The sequence below is a fragment of the Odocoileus virginianus genome, chromosome 33 (genome assembly GCF_023699985.2).
Source record: "Odocoileus virginianus isolate 20LAN1187 ecotype Illinois chromosome 33, Ovbor_1.2, whole genome shotgun sequence".
Taxonomy (NCBI): Eukaryota; Metazoa; Chordata; class Mammalia; order Artiodactyla; family Cervidae; genus Odocoileus; species Odocoileus virginianus.
Window position 1 is genome coordinate 31,901,539 of NC_069706.1, and position 12,687 is coordinate 31,914,225.

Genomic DNA, 12,687 nt, shown 5'->3' on the forward strand with positions numbered 1-12,687 from the left:
AATGTGGACTTAGTCTTTTGAGCAGGAGTAGGGTTTCTGCTTCTTGAATCTTTAACATCGACTCTTTTGCCAATTGAGTCACTAATTGGAAAATTAGTGATCATTCTCTCTTTAAATATTGTCTTTCCCCCCTGTTTTGTTTCTCCTTATAGAACTTCTTAGACTTGTGCAAATTTGTTATTCTTTCTTCTCTGTCTCCTAATGTCTGTTGCATGTTTTCCACCGTTTTACCTTCCTGTGTGTGCTGAGCACAATCTATTCGTCAGATATGTCTCCCAGGTCAGTCATCTTCATTTCGGATTCGTTTAACTTGTTACGTTACTGATTTCCCTTTTAAAATTTTGTTTCGTTGAGTGCATTTTTATCTTTTGATTCTTCTTAAAACCTGTCTCCTTGGCCCAGTGGTTAGGACTCCACGCTTTCACTGCTGAGGACATGGGTTCAATCCCTTGTTGAGAAGCTAAGGTCCCATAAGCCGCAAGGTGCAGCCAAACAAAACAAAACAAAACCACCCGCCTCTGTTTCCACCCCGATAATGTCTTATTCTTTAGCTTTCTAATTCCTAATATTTTTCCTTTAATCATTTGTTAAATTATTGTATTGAATTATAACATCAGTACAGTTCAGTCACTCAGTCGTGTCCGACTCTTTCTGACCCCATGGACTGCAGCACGCCAGGTTTCGCTGTCCGTCACCAACTCCCCTAGCTTGCTCAAACTCATGTCCATTGAGTCAGTGGTGCCACTGAATTATACATCTGAAAAAGTACAGAAATACTACGTATGCATGTCACTAAATACTCAAAAACTGAACAAATAACAGGTAACCGGCACTTGGATCAGGAGACACAGAACATTCCAGTACCCCTAGAAGCCTCCCTCATGTCCACTCCTTACCCCTAAAGGCAACCACTCTTTTTTTTACCCCCTTTTTTGGCACTCAGGATCTTAGTTCTCTGACCTGGGATCAAACCCACGCCTCCCGGGCAGTAGCAGTGCAGTGTCTTAACCACTGGACCTCCAGGGAAGTTCGGCAGCCGCTCTGTGATCACCTTTAACAGACTTATTTTGTCTTCTCTTTCAGATTGTTGTCCTGTATTCTGGAGACCTGGGGCCTCTGGTCTTCTGTTTGTTGTGTCTTCTGAGTTTCCACCCCAGTGAATCGTGCCCCCCAGGGGTTTTAACATTTCTCACTGTGAGCTCATCCTTAGGGTGGCTGCTTCTTGTTTTTTCCCTGCAATAGAATCTGTTGCAGCCTGGATCTGGGGAACACAACTTCCAAGCTTTTTTCCCCACCTTTTCGTTTTTCCCCCAGAAGTATCCTCAGGCTTTGTTCAGTACTTACGTCTTTGTTTCGAATTGGGAGTTTTCTGAACCATTCCTGTCCGGTTAGTGCAGTGCTAGGTTTGGAGGAGTTCTGATTCTCAGGCTGCAACAGACAAGCTTGCTTGTCACCTCCTTGTAGGTGAGCATTTGTTAAAATAATTTTATTCATTTATTTATTTTGGGGGTGTGCTGGGTCTTCGTGGCTGCATGGGCTTTTTCTCAGATTTTTGGCGAGCAGAAGGCTACTAGTTGTGGTGTGTGGGCTTCTTACTGTGGTGGCTTCTCTCTGTTGCTGAGCATGGGCTCTGAAGCACAGGTTTAGCAGTTGTGGTGCATGAGCTTAGCTGTTGCATGGCATGTGGGATCTTCCCAGACCAGGGATCGAACCCATGTCTCCTGCATTGGCAGGCAGATTTCTTTACCACTGAGCCACCGGGGAAGCCCCCTAGATGGGCACCCTTTTAAACAAGTTCACCCTTTTTTAAAGGTCCAGCTTTAGACAGAGCTCTCAGGACCTGCCCTGAGCTTAAGCATGCTCCCAAGGCTGTCTCCTATCCCCACATGCACTTGAGCACAAGCCCCTGCTGTTCCCCCCATTCTCACCCCAGAAGCAGGGCAAGCTGTCCTCTTGTTTGTTGGGCAGGGCAGCCCCCTCTTGTTTCTGGCATCTGGGATTTCTCTTTCCTGGGACCTCAGCTGAGCATTTCAAATAATTTCTGTTCTGTCCACCTTGAGGAGGTACTGAGCGTTTGAAAGGTAGTTAATGCGACTGTGGAACTCATTTTGAAATTCTGTTTAATTTTAACCAAACAACACTGAAGTTTAAATAGCACATGAGCCTGGTGGCTCCCATACTGGACAGTGCAGCCTTTGAAAGGAAGGAGGATCTTAAGTCAGACTAGCCCCAGGGCATGGATAACCCGCATTCCAGCCTCCCTGCTGGTCTCTGAGGACCTTGATAAAGGTCGTTTGGGAAGCACCAGGCCTGGACTGGCCTGGATTCCATCCTGTGGATTTGGACCCCTGTGTGCTTGATGAAATGGGCCAGTCCGCCTGGAGGACAGGCCCTGGGTGCTGCCTCAGGGGTCTGTATTATCTGTATTAGGCCCCACCTATTTATGTCTATTTGGAGTGTTTAGAAGGATCAGGACACCTTCTCAAGGTGGTAAAGAATCCACCTGCAATGTGGGAGACCTGGGTTCAATCCCTGGGTTGGAAGATCCCCTGGAGAAGGTGTCAGGCAGAGTGTATGCTCCTTGGTTCTTTGTCTCGTCACAACAAAGATTTGGAGTGACGGACATTAAAGCCCCCTCTGCGGGTCACAGCTCTCAGGTCTTGGACAGACCATGTTATAGCTCTTAGAGAAATCAGTGTTACAGCTCTATTTTATTTAGAAGATAGCAGGAAAATCCATCTTCGAGATGTGAGGGCACGTCAATCCAAAGATGAAAAGAGAACACCCCATCTTGCAGGGGGGTGGAGAGAGAGAGAGAGAGAGAGACCTTCCTTTGACCTTCCTCTGATCTATTTCTATGTTCTATTTTCGCGGGCTTTTCCCTTCCTTGTCTTTTAGCCACTGCCATTTTGGACTCCTTTTCCCTATTCTAACTACCTAACAAAGAGAAAGGCTACCCACTCCAGTATTCTGGCCTGGAGAATTCCATGGACTGTATAGTCCATAGGGTTGCAAAGAGTTGGACATGACTGAGTGACTTTCACTTTCATGGCAACTTAGGTGATAGTCAAGAGCCTGGGTGACCTCTTTTGTCCTTTAAAGCCTCAGCGTTCCTTCTCTCTCCCCTCCCCACCCTCTATTCTGTCTTCATCCCTTTCCTGACCCGACTCTCCCTGGAAAGTTCTTCCTCCAGGGGCTCCAGCTCCCCTGGATGCTTCGGTAACAGCCTCATATATCTCAGGGCTCCCCAAACTCGTCCCACTTTCCAAAGCCTGCAGGCCTTTGCCCATAATGACGAACTTATGGTTGCCAGCAGGGGTGGGCGGGGGGAGGAATGGATGGGGGAAGGGACAGTTAGGGAGTGTGGGATGAACATGTACACGCTGTTGTATTTAAAGTGGCGCTAGTGGTAAAGAACCCACCTGCCGGTGCAGGAGACATAAGAAGCATGGGTTTGATCCCTGGGTCAGGAAATCCCCTGGAGGAGGGCATAGCAACCCACTCCAGTATTCTTGCCTGGAGATCCCATGGACAGAGGAGCCTGGTGGGCTACAGTCCATGGGGTTGCAAAGAGTCGAACAGGACTGAAGCGACTTAGCACGCACTTAGCATGAAACCAACAAGAACCTACTGTACAGTCCAGGGAAGTCTATTCAATGTTGTGTGGCAGCCTGGATGGGAGGGGAGTTTGGGAGAGAACAGATACATGTATATGTATAGCTGAGCCCCTTCACTATTCACCTGAAGCTATTACAACATCGTTAATCGGTTATACCCCAATACAAAATAAAAAGTTTGTTTTTTTTTTAAAAAGCCAGTCTCAAATATCACCTCCCCAGAAAGCCAAACTTCTCTACTTCCCAAATATTCTAATACACATCCGTATTCTAATACGTATATACACAGGTGTGTGTACATATACACATGGATAACATTTGTTTTTAAGAGTAAGCTTTATAGCATAAGATTGAGAATCCACCCAGGGGGCGTAAGGTAAAAAGTTTGTTTCCCCCACGCCCTGGGCTCCAGGCCACCCAATTCCTCTTCCCAAAGACAACTGCTTCCTTGGTGGGTCAAACTGTAAAGAATTCACCTGCAATGTGGGAGACCTGGGTTCGTCCCTGCGTTGGGAAGATCCCCCGGAGGAGGGCATGGCTACGCACTCCAGTATTCGTGCTCAGAGAATCCCCGTTGACAGAGGAGCCTGGCGGGCTACAGTCCGTGGGGCCGCAAAGAGTCCTGTTGAGGGTTTGCACTCTGCTTAGTTGCACAGCTCAGAGACAACTGCTGTGCCTCAAGGCTGTGAACACCCTTCTTCAAGGGCCATGTGGAATTCACAGCAGCTGCCTGGAAAACAGCAGGATAATCTTATTCTCTGTAGGGCTGTCTGAGAACTAAGGAAGGGCTTGATGCTTGGACAAGCCACCACTACCTGAGGACAGGGCTAGTAAGAGGGAATATACAGCTGTAATGAGGGGTCTGGACCGAAGCTCAAACTCATGGACCCCTGCCACAAGAATGAAAGATAGTGCAACTGGGGAATGCACCCACCGGCTTCCCCAGGGCCCCAGCATGGGAGCGGGACTTGTTACTGACCCGTAAACAGCTCTATTAGGCAGAACAAGGAGCTTCCCAGGTGGTGCTAGTGGTAAAGAATCCGCCTGCAATGCAGGAGATGGAAGAGACGCAGGTTCGATCCCTGGGTCAGGAAGAACCTTGGAGGAGGTAATGACAATCCACTCCAGTACTCTTTTTTTTAAGATAAAAAAAAAAAAAAGTGAAGTCGCTCAGTCATGTCCGACTCTTTGCGACCCCATGGACTGTAGCCTACCAGGATCCTCAGTCAATGGGATTTTCCAGGCAAGAATGCTGGAGTGGGTTGCCATTTCCTTCTCCAGGCACTCCAGTACTCTTATCTGGAGAATTCCATGGACAGAGGAGCCTGATGGGCTACAGTACAAGGGGTTGCAAAGAAGCAGACAGGACTGTGAGCACACCCACACATGGGTGTAACAAAACCTTGGAAGACACCTGGAAGCCCATCAGTGGTAGAATAGATGAATAAGTAGTCATGTCATTCAGCGGAGTAGCTCACCAAAGTGAGAATGGATCAGCTCCAACTACACACAGTGTGGACGAGTGAAAGAAGCCAGACACAGGGACTCCTCTGGCGGTCCAGTGGTTAAGACTCTGCATGTCCGCTGCAGGGGGCGCGGGTTCCATCCCTGGTGGGGGAACTAAGATCCCACATGTCTCATGGTGCAGCCAAGAAAAAAAAAAAAAAAACCAGACATAAAAAAGAACATACTGGATCTATTTATATAATAAACATCCAAAAATAGGCAAAACTCAACTCCAGTGTTAGAAGTCAGGACAGCAGTTACTTTTGGGGTAGCACACGCTGGTATTAGGAGGCTAGAACCCACCACTTCATTTGGATGCTGGTCAATTGGGTGTGTGAAAATTCATTGAGCTTTTCATATATATATATACACACACATACACTTTTATATATGTATATTACATTACACTTAAAAAAAAGAAGTTACAAAAAAGAAATGAGAAACCTTTCCATTTACTGCAATCAGGGATCTCTAAGGCTGTTTGTTTTCTGGAAAGAGCATGGAACTCTTATCTGCTGGAAAGCCATAGTATAATTGCGTGTGCCTCCTGAACTTCTGCCACGTGAATATATTTCTGAAATATTACGGGGCCCCTGCCAGGCACTGGCTGGACCATGCTTCTGCTCCTCACCTGAGCCTGAGAGGACCAGCACCTGCCTGCAGGTACCCACAGCGTGAGCGATGGTGTCAGTGAGGCCTGGCATGAACCCCTCCCCCCACTCCTGTGAGGGAGAATTTCAGAAGCTTCTGGATCTCAGGTTCCCCAGCTCTGTGGCTTTCACAGCTGTGCTTTGGTGCCTTAGGAGCCTGGAGAAGGGCCCCTGCGGCCGTGACCCCAGCTGTAAGCACTGTGAATCTATTCTGTGTACTTGGTTCTAAGAAGCTATTGTTTGAAAAATAACTTCGTTGCTAAAAAGAGTCCAAAAGCCCCTTTTCTAATGAAAAGCTTGCCCAGAAGTTCTCAGTAGCCTGTTGGCTACGTGCCTCTTTTTATGGGACTGTCTTCCAAGTTGCAAGGATCTCAGCGTCCACCGTGCATCAACAATATTTTCTATCACCATGATGACCAAAAACACCCCTTAAATTATCCAGTGGGTGAGAGGGGGCTGTGGTGCTCTAACCAAAGCAAGAGACTCTTCACCAGTGTACTTGATGGTCCACAAACTTTCTGGGATACCCGCCCAGTGACGATGAGCTCACCACCTCCCCAGGCAGCCCGCGCCACATTCAGCAACTCTGTCTCCACATAGCGCTTCCTTTCCCCCAGTAATGTCCACCAGTTAGTTCCAGGTATCAGTCAAAACATGGAGGGTAAATCAAACTCCTTTCCCCTATTTATATCACACCACCCATGAGACGGGGCTTCCCTGGTGGCTCAGTGGTAAAGAATCTGCCTGCGATGCAAGAGCCTTAAGAGATCTGGATTCGATCCCTGAGTCGGTAAGATCCCCTGGAGCAGGGCATGGCAACCCACTCCAGGATTCTTGCCTGGAGAATCCCATGGACAGAGGAGCCTGGTGGGCTACCCTCCATGGGGTCGCAAAGAGTCAGACACAACTGAAGCGACTGAGCACAGTACAGCACCCGTGAGATGGTTTTTTCTTTTCTTTTTCAGTTTATTTGTTTATTTACTTGACTGTACTGGGTCTTCTTGTGGCATGCAGGACTTCTAGTTGTTGTTTTTTAGTCATTAAGTCATAACTGACTCTTTGCAATCCCATGGACTGCAGCATGCCAGGCTTCCCGTCCTTCACAATCTCCCGGCGTTTGCTCAGACTCATGTCCGTTGTGTTGGTGATGCCATCTAACCATCGCATCCTCTGTCCTCCCCTTCTCCTCCTGCCCTCAGTCTTTCCCAGCATCATGAAGGATCTCTAGTTGCAGAATGTAAACTCTTAGATGCAGCATGTGGGATCTAGTTCCCTGACCAGGGATTGAACCCAGGCCCCCTTGCATTGGAAGCGCAGTCTTAACCACTGGACCACTAGGGAACTCCAGCCATGAGATGTTTCTGTCAAAACGACCACCTGAGCCCTGTCAAGTCTCTATATTTAACTTGTCTTCCCATTTACAGAGAATTAAGGGGATGGAGGAATGAGGTAAGTGCCACCTCAAGGAAAATGACAGATCCAGAAGATGGAACTTTGTACAAGACGATTGGCCTGGGACAAAAAAAAAAAAAAAAAAAAAACACCAGGGATGAAAAGATTGGTGGGGCAGAGGAAGAAAGAGAACGAACGACAGACAAAGGTGCCCTGAGCCTTGACTGGGTCCTGATGTGACCAGCAAAAGAATAACAACTCAGCTATAAAATGCTTAGCTGAGAAAACTGGGGAAACTGGCTTTGGACTAGATAGTAGTCATACTGGAAATTATTGTTCATTTTCTTTCCTTTTTAAAAATATTTATTTGGCTGTTCTGGGCCTTAGTTGCCGCATGAGGGATCTAGTTCCCTGACCAGGGATTGAACCTGGGCCCCTGCGTTTGGGAGTGCAGAGTCTTAGCCACTGGACCACCAGAGAAGTCCCTATTGCTAATTTTCTTGAGTCTGATCATGGTTTTGTGGTTTTGAAGACAATGTATTTTTAGGAGGCGTCTGCCTGCCGAAGTATTCGCTATGTTCAGGAAGTGAAATGTCATGATGTTTGCAAAGTAATTTCAAATAGTTCAGCAAAACCAACCAAACAACTAATCTTGTACACACACTGGCAGATGTTAACAATTGCTGGATGTAGGTGGTGGGTGTGAGGGACTCATTAACTTATTATTTCAAGTTTTCTTAATGTTTGAAATTCCTCATAATGAAAAGTTTGCGGAAACACCTTTCCTTAAAGACAGCCCATCATGGGGACTTCCATCGTGGTCCAGTGGCTAAGACTCCAACGCTCCCAATGCAGGGGGCCCAGGTTCGATCCCTGGTCAGAAAACTAGATCCCACATGGGAAATTATGAGTTCCCATGCTGCCACTAAGACCCAGTGCAGCCAAACTGATAAAATATTTTAAGCAGAACTCTATAATGATGTCTCAAAAAAAAAAAAGGCAGTTTAAATTATGTTTTATATTCCGTGTGCCCATTTTTGTCTATGTGGTTCCGTACAGTCAGCTTATGTAAACTAAGCAGACAAAAAGCTCAACTCTATGGAGACAGGTTCCTGTCTGGGAATTGTGAGGCCAGCAAGCTGTGTTTCTCCACGGAAGAAGGTGAGGCTGGAGGGTGGCCTGGGTGGAGAAGGGCCTCAAATGTCAGGTTAAAGAGGCTGGTTTCCTCTGCAGGGTCTTGAACCAACTGCTGAACGGGTCAACTCTGGGCTGTAATTGGGAGCAGAGAGGGTGGTGATGGACAGGGGAAGAGCTTTAACCTCGAGCGCCCTGAAGGACAAGGCTGGTCTTTGGGGGTCTGTGAACATCAGGATATGGCTGCCACTTGGGGACACCTGATAGTTCTTCCAAGGGAAGAACATGCATGTGGGCCCAATAAATTACTCAAGAGCAGCCAGAGTTCTTTCCTTGTATGTGAAATCTAGTGTATGGTGTTAGCTCATTTAAAAGCAAAAGCAGGGACTTCCCTGATGGTCCCGTGGCTAGGACTCCGAGCTCCCAAAGCAGGGGTTCCGGATCCTATGCCTGGTCAGGGAACTAGATCCCACGTGCTGTGACTAAAGAGCTCACATGCCACAACTAAGACATGGCACAGCCAGATAAATATTTTTAAAATTACGAAAAAATAAAAAGCAAACCACCATTGGAGGCAGACAAAGCGAGTCTGAGGCCCTGAGCAGGGGCCCACCACAGACTATAGGTTGCAGGTGAGTTAGGAGGTATGATGACCCAGAGGGCCATGCTGGTGGCTGACCTCAGATGATGGTGCAGAGGGAAGGTGGGAGGCAGAGATCTGACTGCAGAGATGCCCAGAAATAGATTCCGTCCTGGAGACTTTCAGAAAGAGGAGGGTGGAGTCCAGGGTGACTCCCAGGTGTCTGCGTGGGTTGGATGGGTTAGGATGATACTTTGGAGTTGGGCATCCCAGAAGGAGGGCAGGATGCTTGGGGGAAATGGACGTCTGTGTCTGGGCTTTGAGGAGTCTTTGGGTCTTCCTGCAATCAGCTGGAGACCTGGAGAGAGGAGTTGGAGGCCCTAGGGTGGGCAGCCCTGGTGCAGGTGGAGTTCTCTGCGGAGAGTCAGGAAAAGGTTGAGGACAGAATGAGTGGGGGAGGGATGGAGAATGAAAGCTGAGGCTTTAAGGGGCAAAAGGGGGCCCTGCAGGGTCCTGAGGGTCACCTAAGGTGTCCTTTGTTGTTGTTGTTCAGTCGCTAAGTCGTATCCGACCCTTGGCAACCCCATGGAGTGCAGCACGCCAGGCTTCCTGGTCCTTCACCATCTCCCGGAGCTTGTTCAAACTCGTGTCCATTGAATCAGTGATGCCGTCCGACTGTCTCATCCTCTGTCGCCCCCCTTCTTCTCCTGCCAATCCTTCTCCACTCTCTGTCACAGCCAGACGGACAAATAGGTGGGGCCTAATGCGGACCTCTGAGACACCCCTAGGGCCTGTCCTCCAGGCTGACTGGCCCACTCATCAAGCACACGTGGGCGTAAATCCACAGAATGGAATCCAGGCCAACCTGCATACTTCCCTCCTGACCTCCATCGAATGGAGGTCCTCAGAGATCAGGACAGAGGCTGGAATGCAGGTTGTCCACCCCGAGGGTAGTCTGACCTGGGCCTGCCAAGCCCGTGGGGGTGGTGGTAAGCTCCTCCTTCCTGTTTTAGGGGAAGGGAAAATGATCTTTATTGAGCAGTTACTCTCTGGTTTAATCACATATCAGACCTGCACAGTGGGTATTACGCTGACTACAGGCGTCAGCCAGTCATCTTTCATGCATTCATGTATTCATTGTACATTTACTCAGCATCTTCTGTGGGTGCATTAGGAACAGGAGTCTAAGACACCAGGAACTGAATCAGAATACTGGGGAAGTGAGTTGTGTTGTTTCCCAAATTGTGTGTGGATGCTCAGTCGCTTCAATCGTGTCCGACTCTTTGTGACTCTAAGGACGGTAGCCCACCAGGCTCCTCTGTCCATGAGATTCTCCAGGCAAGAATCCTGGAGTGGGTTGCCATGCCCTCCTCCAGGAGATCTTCTCGACCCAGGGATTGAACCCACATCTCTTATGTCTCCTGCACTGGCAGGCAGGTTCTTTACCACTAGCGCCACTTCTCAAGTTACAGAGGAAGAACCCCCACTGTCACCCCATTTCTGGCTCCAGATGCACCCAGATTTTGGCAGACTCTCTAGGAGGCAATGTCAGAATTTTGGCAGGGGAAGAAAGACTAGGAAACATGTTCTGAGAAACCTTCCCATGTGCTTCTGATTTGGCAGCTAGGATAACCAGAAAACTCAACAAGTAAAACTCTTTGAAATGCTTGATCAAATTAAAGTTATTTTAGATGCACAGCTGAGCTCCCAGGGAAGAAAGAGAAACCCAGGAGTCTGGAAACAGGGGACTAAACACCACACATGACCGACAATGAGTCGATAATGTGTCTTCCCTTAGATGTTAGTGAGGGTCTGTAACTAGCGGTGACGGGAGATGAGATTTACAAGAAAAAAAATGCAGACTAATTTAGGATGCATTATGTATACATAGTTTTGGGCTAAGCATGGCAGTTGGACTCACCTACAATGAAAATTGTACCCATTATTGTACCCATTGTACCTATTACTAAGAAATGTCGTATACATATAAGAAATATATATATACTATGGCTGATTCATGTTGAGGTTTGACAGAAAACAACGAAATTCTGTAAAGCAATTATCCTGCAATTAAAAAATAAATAAATAAAAAAAGAAGTGTTGAGGGCTTCTCTCCTGGTGCAGTGGTTAAGAATCTCCCTTGCAATGCAAGGGACATTGGTGTGACCCCCAGTCTGGGAAGACCCCAGATACTGCAGAGCAACTAAGTCCATGCACCACAACTACTGACCCAGAACTCTGGAGCCTGTGAGCTGCAACTACTGAGCCCATGAGCCGCAACTACCGCGGCCCACGCACCAAGAGCCCGTGCTTCGCAGCAAGAGCAGCCGCCACAAAGAGAAGCAGAGCATCATGACCAAGGGTAGCCCTCACCCACCACAGAAAGCCTGTGTGCAGCGATGAAAACCCACCAGAGCCAAAAAAAAATTTTTTTAAAGAAATATCAAAGCCCTTAAATTTTTACATGTGAGAATCGAAGTTACAATTACCACAATTATAGCCCCTAGGTCCTGAGAATATACAATGCATGAAAGAGAACATAAAATTCAGTATGCTGAAGACTCTTAAAGACAAAATAATAAATCCAAACTTTAAGACAACAAACACTCCATCTAACAAAGAACCAAATAAAGTTTCTAAAAAACTGAAAATGCAATCACTGAAAAAGCACTGTCAAGCCCTCAAGGGGTGGATTTAACAGCATGTGGAATACAGTAGGAGTGGCTTCCCAGGAGGTGCTAGTAACAAAGAACCCGCTGGCCAATGCAGGAGACGTAAGGGATGCAGGTTCCATCCCTGGGTTGGGAAGATCCCCTGGAGGAAGGCACAGCAACCCGCTCCAGTATTTTTGCCTGGAAAATTCCATGGACAGAGGAGCCTGGTGGGCTACAGTCCATGGGGTGCAAAGAGTCAGATATGACTGAGCGCACACACACACACACACACACACACACATCCCGTCCACCCTCCCCGCAGCTAATCTACTTTCTGTCTATATGAATTTGCCTATTCTGGACATTTCATGTACACAGAATCAACATGTGACCTTGTATGTTTGGCTTCTTTCTCTCAGCATAATGTTTTCTGGGTTCATTCTCGTTATAGCATGTATCACTATTTCATTCCTTTTCATGGCTGAATAATATTCCATTGTATGGATATACTACTTTTTGTTTGTCCATTAGCAGGCAACGGACATTTGGTTGTTCCCACTTTTTGACTATTACAAATAATGTTGCTATGCACCTTCATGTACAAGTTTTTATGTGTACATTTCCACTTCTTCCGTTTGTAAACCTGAGAGTGGAATTGCTGGGTCATAACTCTGTTTAAAAAAAATTTTTTTTTTAAATATTTATTTTTGGCTGTCCTCGGTCTTTGCGCACAGGGCTTTCTCTAGTTGCGGTGAGGAGGGGCTGCTTTTCATTACAGTGAGGGGGCTTCTCATTGTGGTGGCGTGTCTTGTTGCTGAGCACAGGCTCTAGGGCCCGCCAGCTTCAGTAGCTGCAGCCCTCGGACTCAATAGTTGTGACTCGTGGGCTCTAGAGTGTCAGCTCAGTAGTTGTGGCACACAGGCTTAGTTGCCTTCTGGCATGTGGGATCTTCCTGGACCAGGGGTTGAATCCACGTCCCCTGAATTAGCAGGCAATTTCTAACCATGGGACCCCAGGGAAGCCCCATCACACGGTTTTGATATTTTGAGGAACTGCCAAACTGTTCTGCAGAGCAGCGGCACCATTTTATGTTCCCATTAGCAGAGAATGAAGTTTCTAATTTATCCATGTCCTTAGCAACATATTTCTCCTTT